The sequence below is a fragment of the Notolepis coatsorum genome, assembly GCF_963971535.1.
Source record: "Notolepis coatsorum genome assembly, chromosome: 8".
Classification (NCBI taxonomy): domain Eukaryota; kingdom Metazoa; phylum Chordata; class Actinopteri; order Aulopiformes; family Paralepididae; genus Notolepis; species Notolepis coatsorum.
In genome coordinates, this window is record NC_140172.1 from 119,462,311 (window position 1) to 119,472,682 (window position 10,372).

Sequence of the window (10,372 nt, forward strand, 5' to 3'; positions counted from 1 at the left end):
TTACGCCGTTCCCGGCGATTAAAGTGTTAAGAACATGAAATATTACAAGGTTTATGACGTGGTTGGACGCCCCAAAGTATTTCTGAACCATTGTCAAGAGGAAATCAGCGCTGTTCCTGTTTCAAGACAGAAACCCGGGAAATTAAAGTTCCCGTTGCAGTAACAAGGCTGGTGGTAATCAAGGAACTACTACTGGGGGTTCAGGTGGCGTAGCGGAGATTGCGTTCGTCACCAACACCGGAGACGCTGGATTCGCCTGTTCGAATCCAGCTCCCGGCGTTGCTATCAGCTTGGCTGGCCTCTCGCACTAATACAATTGGCAGTATTAGAGGGTGGGAAAGCTGAAGGGTGGGTCCTGGGCGTTGTGGACAGCGACCCCTACAGTTCGGTCGGGGCGCCTGCTCAGCAAGGGTAGGAACTAGGGAGAGATAGTGCGGCCTCCCACAACGGCTACACTCTCCCCGGTGAGAACCTGCGCGGCCAGGCTGCACATGCGTCGGAGGAAAGCATGTGACAGTCTCCGGTCTCTCGGACCAACAGTAGGGGAAAGTACGCAACAACCAGGAAGGGTGGGATAGGAGAAAAATCGGGAAAAAAGAGGGGAAGAAAGATAATAATAATAAAAAAAAAAGGAACTACTACTACTACAAAAAGGAGGCTTGACAATCACTGAAAACCATTACCGGTTTGCCTCAATTCAGAGGACCGAAACCCTTCTTCTTTTTCTCTCTCTCTCCAAAAGTTTACTTAAATTGAGAACAATGACTTTTTCCCTCATTCTCTCCGTTTCCTCCCTCTCTCCCTCCCTCTGTGTATTAAAACTTCATCTAGATTATCAAACGATGCCCATTCTCTCACATGGCCAGTTCTGAATTACCTACCTGGCTCCCTCCACAGTCCTATTAAACACTTCTGAAACTGCGGGCGCCACCTGACTTGCTCTGCATTCATAATGACCATTAATGGCCAGACCCCCCCTCACACCAAAATGAATGGTGGAACAATCCAATTCGGGGAGATTTTCGAAAATGACTTTTCACCAAAGGGACCTTCCATTGGTAGCGGGCAATTTCACATCTCATTCACCCAGAAGTGGGTTTATTGAATATAAGTAGACATGGGAGGGAGGGAGGGGATATTGCAATCTTTCTCCTTTTACATTTCACTCCCACGGACACGAGCGGCAATGTCTTTTGAAGTCTGGCCCATCCCTTCTCATGTATCAGACGTAGCCCAGGGAGGATTCCTTTGTTAGCGATAATATGTTTTTAAAAGCGCTCCCTTCCCGCTTGCCCCCGACAACAGAATATCTCATTCGGGATGAGTCCTTTAACTCCCCCCGCCTATGAGACAATAACACTGCTTAATATTTCAGAAAGGCCCCGTGGTGGTGTTCAGCCACGCATCTCACCTCAGACAACGAGGATCCCTCTTTTAGCCACTTTCCTCCCTTATTTCCATATAAATCGGGTGTGATAACGACAGGAGTAATGCTCGCCAACCTCTTCCCTGATCTTATCGTTTAGTGTCTATTCAAATGTGTTTCACTACCATGGGTTTGTTTCATGAAAAACATAAATGTGTCTACTTAGCATGAGAGCCATTGAAAAGGGGCCAAAGATTAGGATGGTTAGCTAGGCTTTCATGATTGATACCTTTTTTTCTCTCCATTTGTTTGAAATGAATTTCATTTGAATGAACAAAAAAGGGGGGAAAAGACCAGAAGATATGTACTCGCGATACTCAAAACACGAGGAGCGATTCGCTTACATTTCCTTCTTCTTTTATGTCATGAAATTGGTTTAATGAAGGATCTTTCTTTTATTTTCAAATTACATTGAGAGGTATCATTTCAGAACTCAAAGGGTTTATAAAGAACCAAATGTCTGTTGATCTCATACAGAACAAATTGTCTTTGTTGATCTCATAGGGTTTATAAAGAGCGGAATGTCTCTGTTGATCTCATAGGGTTTTTAAAGAACCAAATGTCTTTGTTGATCTCATAGGAATCTTAACACATTCGGGGCCATTTGGATGAGTATAATTAATCTCAAGAGGACCGGGGAATGTAAACAAACGTGGGGCTGTTTGTAGAGCTAAATCTATACTTTATAGTATTGCTATCTGTCCATTCTCATTGTCAATTGAGTCCATAAACCGTCCCTTCAAAATGGTGTAAAGAAAAAAATTATTCATCAATAGGTTCTCATTTTATAGCGCCGTGAATATAAGCGTTATATCGGATTTGGTAGTATATTTGCTGGAAGCCGAGATACAGGGCTAATAGCTAATAACGTTAAATCCAATGGCATTTCGGTTATAGATACGCTCCAGTTAAAACTCAAACTGCATATGATCGGTACGATCCTCACGCATGTATGCATGAAAGGGGGGGGGGGGGGCGGGGGGCGGCGGACGTCGTTTCTGATTATCGATTACAAATAACCGCGTTAGCCTCATTAGCCACCAGTGCATGTGAGCGGATCGGAGCGTGAGCGGCGCGGGGCGCGGAGCGGCCGGTTTTGACGTGAGCGAGGAGTGGGTTTTAAAATGAGTCGGCGCGACGTCCGGAGCGAGAGTTCTCCTCCGCTCCAATCCACTCCAGGCCGCTCACAGTGGTTTAACACTGTTGATGTAATATATACATGCAGTACAATGTCAAAGCAACAGATGGCGATGTACAAACATGAAGGCCATTTTCAACCAATGAGAAGGGTTCAGGCTTCGTCACTGTAGAGACGCCCACCATAGATATCTATGACGCCCACACTCACTCTCCTGTTAGAAAAGGTATCGACGCCATTGTTGTTGACGTTAGCTTACATGCTAACGTTAATGGCAGCGACCATAGCATTGTGGCTCGGCTAGCCTATCATCGCTTAATAGAACTAGTGAATGGATAAACAACGTTATTTAACATTGCAGAATGGCTACAATTACAATGCGGCTCAATACAAACAATTGTTAAGGGGCCCAGGGGGTGTAGACTGTTGTAGTTTGAGCTCATTTACACCATGCTCCAAAAAAGAAAAAGAAAAACTGCCGAGCGATCTGGCGCGGGGAGCGGGGAGCGCTCGATTCAAGGTGAGTGGGGAGCGAGCGGAGAGCGACTTGGGGGCGGGGTCAACATGAGCGATTAGCGGAGCGGACCAAGCTTTAAAGAGCGAAGAGCGGATTTCTCGGCCGCGCCGATCCGCTCACGTGGTCTGTTAGCCACATAGGCCGAACGCCTGGTTGGCTATCAAAACAAGGCCCGATCGGGATGTACTTTACGTGAAAAAGATCTTACTGTGGTCCGGTGGGATCTCCCCGAGCATTTCCCCGTTATCAATCGCCATCTGGTAGATCGATATGTCCATTGGCTGATGATAAATCCCCTTATTGCATGGTGAAATCTGCGATGCAAAACGTAATCCAAGCTACTATGCTACACATCCCGAATCCTGCTACTGGAAACTCCAATTTTTTTAAAAAAAAAGAGTCCACCGTTCGGCCACAGGGAACACTGCATTATCGCGATAGCGCCCCTAAGAGGATCTGGCCGGTATTGCACCTTCTCGAATTCATAGAGTAGGGTAGATCTGCAGTGCCGCTCGGCGACCTTGAATAGGTTATTAAAATGGAATAAAAGCAATAACAACTTGCCACAACGGGTGGAATCGAAACACGGAGATATACGTCCTTGGGCGCCATTGTGTTAAATAACCAAAATCTCTTTGTTGATCTCATAGGGTTTATAAAGAACTGAATGCCTTTACTCATCTTACAGGGTTTATAAAGAAACAAATGTCGTTGTTGATCTCACAAAAAAATTTGAATGCCTTTGTCGTGTTAACCTCTTAACACATTGAGTGCCACGCCCCTTCCGGGAAGTGGCCACGCCCCTTCCGGGAAGTGGCCACGCCCCTTCCGGGAAGTGACCACTTCCGTGCCGTCCATTAACCCCATGTAAACGTAGTTGTACTTTGTAGACCTAAACCTATATTTTATAGTATAGCTATGGTCTAATAACGCTGTCGAGTCTCATTGAGCTGCTTCTGGTCAACGTGCAAAGAACTGATAATTTTTTCATCCGTACATTTCCGTTTTATACAGTTTTGAATATGAACATAGTCTGGCCGCTTCTGAGCAATTCCAGGGAAAAGACACGAAAACTGCGTTTTTGTGTAATTCAATAAACACGTCGTAATTTTTCGCCTGATTATCGGATCTTCTTGAAATCAGTGCAAGATCATCACTATTATCCTTTGTCGTGCACGCATGCAATGTGGCTTAGACCGGCACGCCCCTCCCCCCCGCCCTCCTGCAACCCAACGACATACAGCCAAACAGCTATAACAGAGATAGCTTCAATTGCAGTAGAAATAAATATCAGATCAACGCAAGCTTTCATATATGGTGTCCTTACCTGGTCTCTGAAGTAATGCAAAAAAAATAATCCAATAATCTCATCGCCATTCCAGTTATCCACAGCGATCCTGTCTCGGACGTTATTGGGCATTCCACTTCAACGGGTGGGCGGGGTCAGTAGTCCAAACCATCCCTAGAAGCGTGTGTTTTGCCGGAGTGTTTAGGACCCGCCCCCATGCCACAGCTCGGTAAAGAAAATAAAGCAACCCGTTTATAACGGGGTGCATTACTGGCCGAAGGCGTTAAGAGGGCGGTATAATGCTGTCTGCCAGCTCAGACACACTCAGAACAGTATGCACAAGGTGCTCCGCTGAATTATGAATGGCAATAGATAATAAAATAAATACCGTGACAGAAACGTAGATCTACGTGAATGGCACTGAAAGTGTTAAGCCCGGAGCCCTATTTTCTGAAAATCCACCTAAAATACACACCTAAGTAAATGGAATATTGCTCCACTTCTCCAAGGTCCATTTGCATGTTCTTGGTATCTAGGGACATCTATGGACCTCAGTGAATGTATTCCCAGTGTCAGAAATATTGTGTCTATTACTAGGCTTGCTTAAATTGTGATGAAACAAAGGAGAATATGAATTATGATGATTAAATATAATCATCCACTGCCACTGAGCTCGTTTAGTACCTTCTTGAGATCACGTGTACAAAAATCTAAGGAAATTAATAAAGGGAAGATTATTAAACAGAAGGTTTTGTAGATACAGTACTGAATTCTCCCATCCAGACCAATGCAATTTGAAATATTATTATAGAATAAAGAATAGCAGGCTTATAAATGACCTTATTATAGACAATTTGCACATTTATGGATTGTGCCAAATCTTATCTTTCAAATGCCCGAGTTCAATTTGGATTTAGTATCACCAGGCGTGCATAAGAACAGATAATGAAATCTACTGTATGTACAGTAGGTTTCTTATTCTTGCCAGAGTGCCGCCATTTGCCGCCATAAACTGATTTCAAATCTGATTGTTGCTAAATGCTCAAAATAGGGGCGACAAACGAACTGTGCTCCAATATATGCCAATAACGTTCAGTTTTGTGGTATATTATCCAGAGTAATAAGAGATATAAAAAAATTCATACGGAACCTGTTACAAAGGGTCAGATTAAACCGAATATATATATTTATTGTTTGATATCCCTTGTATAATATTTGTATATCGTTTGATATCCCTTGTATATTATTTGTATATATACACGGAATATCCCTTTACCTGTGTACAAACCAGAGTAATATTCGCTCTCCTATTGGACCAAGCCCCCAACGGCAAGTTCAAAGGCAACTCCGGGCATGTCGAAACATGCCCAGAGTCTGCGCAGTAATACGAGACAGAACTGAGGTTGGCACTAGATATTCACCTTACGTATAAATACGGCGCAGGTGTAAACCAGCAGTAGTTCAAGTTCAGTGTTGGATATGTACACCGGAGAATGCAGAACCATTTCTGGTTGGATTATATTGCTTTGGGACCGTGACCGCTGGAGAAGAGAACCGTCGATCCCACTGTCGTTTGGGATTTACCCCCGTGAGGATCATCACTCGGGCCCGCCTCTAGGAAGAGGCTGGCTAGCTGTCGTCCATGCTGTCGAGCATACTGGATTATAGCTGTTGCTTTGTCTGCTGATCAAGGGAGTACATGCACCGGCTCCTGTATCTGGAGCCTCGTTATTCCTCGTTGACCCAGACTTTGTACCCGAACATTCCTCTACCCCTACCGGCCTTACACCCCGGAGGGAACCCCCCAGTGTCTCCAGCTGGTACCAGTGTGCCCTATGTAATTGCTATACCACAGGTGGCGTCAGCTTAGACCCATCCTAGTATTCATACTATTCTCATTGACTTATGCTCTTGACTGACTTTAAGTGTGTTCTTCGCCATACAAGCGCGAGCCTAATTCTCAATCTGTAACCTAACGTTGCTTAATAATAATAAATACCCTCCAAATAGAACTTTATGTGTCAATGCCGTATTCTTGTGTGGGTGTTCACCATATATATTCATGTACTGTATGGCCAGTAATTAAAATACATAACTAGTAGTGGTTTAATATATCACAATCTTTAATACAGTCAGGGTATTGTAACCCCTCAGTTACAGGACCCATTTGCTTTTTTTGACCTAGAGGCCTCTGGGAAGTGTATTTAAAAAAAAGTCCAACGCTCATTGAAAGCTGTGGATGTCCTCTTCAGAATGGCGTAAAAGAAAACTACAATTACCGACGGTCACTTTTTCAAAATGGCGGACTTTCGCGATCACAACAACAGAAAAACGAAAACTAAAATCTATCTAATAACACTGTAACCTATTGGTAAACTAACATATTGGGTCTCATTCCCGAAATTTTTTCAAAGATATATTCTGGAAGACTTATCTTGGAACCACTGAGACATAATCTATGACAAGTACACTCCGAGTCCTGAACGTGCTGGTAATCTGTTTTAAGTGGCTGAAAAGGTTGCACAAATTATATTATCTGATATCTGCTTGGAGAATGGCATTCTGTCTTAAACTCTAAAGCGAGTTCCCGTTCAGCTCATTTGCATACAAAACAACGCCTCCATAGCTCCTTATAAGGCAACTGGTGACGCAGCTGTGTGAAATGGAATGGCGGAAGTGCTTTGCGAGCCGTGTGATTACGAAACCTAGCGTCAGTCAGTGCCAATCAGAGAGCGTCTCCGAGAAATGCGGCTAGGTTTCGTAATCACGCTTGCGCCCATCAAAACTAGATTAGATTAATGTATTGACATCATATACAGCTCGCGGTACACACCTGCCGCAGCGCGCGCGCGCACACACACAGACACACACATGCGCGCAGTACTGTATATGAATGAATGAATGACATAATATATATAGCCTACGGCTACTGTTAATTAAGCCTATAGGCTACTGTTCATTCGTAGGCGCACACAAGACTTGTTATGGAATATTAATGCAGTCTATTTCCACCGATTAGCTTTAGTTCTTATTTATTTATCCACTGTCATTTCAGTGTTGGTGTATAGGCTATATAGTGTATTTCAATATAAGTTTAATTGATTAATGATATTTGAAGGAATGCAGGTTTATAGCTATATCAACCCCCTCCAATGTACAGTAAATGACCAAGTATGGTTTTGTCAATATTCCAATGTACAGTTTTGCTTGTACAGTGTAAGTCTATCCCCCACCCACCCCTCCTACCCAACCTCCTCCAACAGTTTCTACGTCAAATGTACTCTCTTTTCTGGACTCTTTTTGTATCACAAACAGTACTGTATTTGCAAATCTGGTATGTCATAAATGTATAGATGTAGCAGTACTGTCTATCTGTGTCATGTGTGTCATATATGTTATGATGAATTGAAAATGGAGGAACCCTGATGTAAACAAGACGAAATTCTTTCTCTGGTCTGCATCCCCTTATGTAATTTAGCTGTACTGTACTGTACCCATTCTGCAATCTGTTAATAAAGTTTTCAATCAATCAATCAAACAAAGGTCTGTCCCATTGTATACCAATCAATGGGATACATTGCATGTTGACCTGCATTCTTTCAAATGTATATAATTAATCATTAAAACAGATGTGTAACAAGTGGGCGGCTACGTGGCGTAGTGGGCAAGGCGCTCGCCACAAATGCTGGAGACGCTGGGCTCGCCTGTTCGAGCCCAGCGCTCCACATTGCTTTCAGTTTAGCTGGTCGTTCATACTAATACACATTGGCCGTATTAGGGGGTGGGAAACTGATGGGTGGGGATCGGGCGTTGTGGACAGCGACTCCTACAGGTCGGTTGGTGCGCCTGCGCAGTAGAATCAGGAAGTGTCGGGGGCAGCGTGAGCCTCCCACGCGTTACTCCTTGCCACTGAGAGATCGAGCTGCGCAGGTGAAAAGATGCGACTGCTGTTACCTCAAGTACCGGAGGGGACTTGTGCTATGTATGACTTAGTCCACATTGCAGCTGGCTTGTGGGAGGCAAGAAACAGCGTTCGTGACAGGGGAGGGTTGAATTGGATGATACGAAATTGGGATGGGAGAAAATATAGAAAATGGGAGAAAAAGTGGATAAAAAAAAAACAGATGTGTAACAAATAAGAAATACAAATTCCACAGAAGGCATTAAATTATTATTATTTTCAATAATTTCACAATAATTGCATAATTGTGTTTGAATATCTCAGTAATTATTTGTCCAAAATAGCTTGTTCAGATATGGTTAATCCAGCTGCCCTGTGATCAGATTAATCCATATTATTTATTTTTCCGACATCAAATGCGTAATTTCTTATCGTACAAATATTGTCATATTTATTTTAATTATGATTAAGTAATTAATTCCAAGGAGGCCTGTAGCGTTGACGTGAAGGAATCACTATGAGAACACAGTCTGTCAAGTTATAATAACATTTTAAATTAGTCAATCAATCATGAGATTTGATCGTGGGCTGAGAGCATATTTAAGTGTGCTCCTCAGCACTCTTAAATCTGCTCTCAGCCACGATCAAATAAGATCTCAGGAAAGTTTGGGGACTCCCACTCCCAGCCCTAATATGTCTTAAATGGGCCGAAATCTGGCTAAGACGAAATATTTTGTCGTAACTTCGTTCGGGAATGAGACCCATTGATGATAATATACATCATAACTGCTGTTGTGACATGGTTATGATGTTTATACTTGAATACGTTTGAACAATTAAACGATAATTTTGTCACAGTCAGTAGAGCTTGATTTATGACGTCATGTCCGCCCCCCGGACCACACGGGCGGAAGAGGTTAACACATTCGGGGGCCATTGGGATGCGTCTAATAAATCTCCCTTCAAAATGGATTAAAGAAATAATTTTTTCATCAATACGTTCTCATTTTATAGCGCTGTGAATATAAGCGTTATACGGGATTTGGTCTAGTATATTTCCTGGAAGGCGAGATAAAGGGCTAATAGCTAATAACGTTATATCCAATGGCATTTCTGTTATACAGATGCTACAGTTAAAACTCAAATTGCATATGATCGGCACGATCCTCAAGCATGTATGCATGAAAGGGGGGGGGGGACGTCGTTACTTATTATTGATTACCAATAACCGTGTTCGTCTAAGTAGCCACATAGGCCGATCGGATGGATGGCTATCAAAACAAGGCCCGATCGGGATGTACTTTACATGAAAAATATCTTACCATGGGCCGGTGGGATCCCCCTAGAGCATTTCCCCGTTATCGATCGCCATCTGGTAGATCGATATGTCCATTGGCTGATGATAAATCCCCTTATTGCATAGTGAAATCTGCAATGCAAAACGTAATCCAAGCTACAGGCTGCAGATCCAGAATCGAGCTAACTGAAAACTCCATTGAAAGTAAAAAAAAATAGTCCACCGTTCAGCCACAGGGCACACTCCATTATCGCGACAGCGCCCCTAAGAGGATCTGGCCGGTAATGCACGTTGGCGAAGATATCCGTTGTTCGTCCCCATTGTGTTAAGTGTGAAATCGTAAAATGTACATACAATTTAAACAATACATACATTACATTTGTAACTCATTGGGCGCCATTGACGAGAAAAGTTGGGTTAACTCGCCATCACTTGAGCGCCAATCACGAGAAAAGTCGGGTTTTAATCGTTATTTCTTTAAATCGCCATTGCCATTCATAATTCATCAGGGCAGGCTGTGCATACTGTTCTGAATGTGTCTGAGCTGGCAGACGGTCAATACCACCCTCTAACGCCTTCGGACGCTATTGCACTCCATTTGAAACAATGTAGTTTGTTTTCTGGGCCGAGCTGAGCCGTGCAGGGTTTAAATACTCCGGCAGGACGAGCGTTTACAACGATGCATCAACTATAATACCATTCGCCATGGTATTCATAATTCCCTCACCCAGCCTCGGCTGAGACAGTGGGACTCGACACAACCGTGCAACGCTTCAATACCGCCGCCTGGTGGATGATCGGGCGA